Genomic DNA, 2,500 nt, shown 5'->3' on the forward strand with positions numbered 1-2,500 from the left:
TGCATGCTATTACATTATTTATATACTATGATTCAGTTCACATTGTTCTTATTACACCATTATAATAATCATCATCATAATCATAATGTTATAATTTTTATCATCATTATTGTGATTGATATATCTTGCATTATTATTACAAATAGTAGCATAACGATGTATCAGTATTACTACTATGGATGATATATTTTTTGTTATATGCCTAACATCATACTGTCATTATTATTATCATTATTATCACTATCATTTCTATTACCAGTATTATTATCATCCACATCATCATTATTGTAATCATAACTGTTATCAAAATCATTATCATTCTATCATTATTGTTATTGATATCGTTTTCATTATCATTACCATTATCATAATTATTATTATTATAATCATTATTACTTTTATTATTATTATCATTACCATCATTATTATTATCACCATTCCTATTTTTATCATTATCACCATTATAATAGTAGTCAGTATTCTCCTTACAATTATCATTACCATTATTATTATCATTATCTTTATTTTCATCATTGTCTTTACTGATATTATTATTATTATTATTATTGATACTATTGCTATCAATATTATCATCATCATCAATATTATTATCATATCTTTATACTGATATTATTATCATTAGCAATATTAGCAGTATTATATGAATATTGATTAATATAATTATTGCTTTCGTCATCATAATCATCACAATATTGCAATCATTAGTATCATGGTATGTCTGGATTTTCTTTACCTTGCGTATGAAAATTAAACCATACCACAAATTATATTATTAATATCAACTGTTATTATCCTTACCGTTACTGTTGTTGCTGAAGCCATTATTATTGCCGTTGTTATTCTTCATGGTTATGTTGTCATAGTAATCATTATCATTGCTTGCATCATTATCAATATTATCGTTATTACCTCTGTTGCATCATTATCAATAGTATCATTATTATTATCGTTATAACCGTCTAGTACAGTGGTAACGCGTCAGCCTAAAATTCCCGCGGTTGGCAGCTCGAGCCCCGTTCAACCTCGTAAGCTTCCTTCCTGACCCTGTCGCTGGCGGTCAGTACTGTGGCTGAGCATCACGGTGGGTAAGGACCGAGCTCAGAATGTACTCGGTGACACACACTTGCGAGTCAGCATTTGAGGTCATATTACCCCGGACGAAGCATCTGTTCCGCATATCTGGCTTATCTTTATCCTTGCTATTGTTATTGTTGTTGTTGTTATTTGTGTTATCCTTGCAATTATTAGTATTAGTATTGATTATTTTTATAACTATTGATATTATTAATTTCTCTATCGCTATCGTTATTGTTTTCGCCGTTGGTTATCAGTAGTATTCTTGTTATATTAAAATCATTATCTTTATTGGCATTATCACTATCTTTATCACTATTATTATTATGATTACTGCTAGTACTACTACTATTACTATAGTTGTTATTGCTATCATTATCATTATAATCATTATTATCAGTATCATCATTACTAATATTAGCGTTATCATTAACAATATCATTATTATTGTTAAAAATCATAATAACAATAGTAATAAAAAATACAATGATGATGACTAATAATGAAAACGAGAATAAGAATGCGAATGGTGATAACAAATGGATAAATACCCGATGATAACGATAATAACAATATTAGTAGTAATAATAATACCAAAAATAATGTTCATTGGTCAATAACTAAGTTAGCACACTTACTACAAAGTGCCATAATTTGTTAATACACCTTAGCATCAGTATCACCAGACTCAAAAACGAAGGATAAATGAACGAATAGATAAATGGATTAATAAGTGAAATCATTCCACGAAAGATTCTTACATTATGGAAGAGCAACCGTTGGGATTCAGTCTGCTTCATTCACGCTGGTGCCTCTGACATCCATCCTGCTCCGGTTTGGTTGAAATCAATTAAATGAAGCAGTATTAGAACAAAACATTAAGAGCATATACAAATAGTATTAAAACAAGATATTAACAGCATATAAAAATAGTATTAGAACAAGACATTAAGAGCATATACAAATAGTATTGGAACAAGATATTAACAGCATATACAAATAGTATTAGAACAAGACATTAAGAGCATATACAAATAGTATTGGAACAAGATATTAACAGCATATACAAATAGTATTAGAACAAGACATTAACAGCATATACAAATAGTATTAGAACAAGACATTAACAGCATATACAAATAGTATTAGAACAAGACATAACAGCATATACAAATAGTATTGGAACAAGATATTAACAGCATATACAAATAGTATTAGAACAAGACCTAACAGCATATACAAATAGTATTAAAACAAGACATTAACAGTATATACAAATATTATTAGAACAAGACATTATCATATACAAATAGTATTAGAACAAGACATTAACAGCATATACAAATAGTATTGGAACAAGATATTAACAGCATATACAAATAGTATTAGAACAAGACATTAAGAG

Source organism: Penaeus japonicus, unplaced genomic scaffold, assembly GCF_977035675.1.
Source record: "Penaeus japonicus unplaced genomic scaffold, GWHDUDI00000001_assembly GWHDUDI00000007, whole genome shotgun sequence".
In the NCBI taxonomy this organism is placed as follows: Eukaryota; Metazoa; Arthropoda; class Malacostraca; order Decapoda; family Penaeidae; genus Penaeus; species Penaeus japonicus.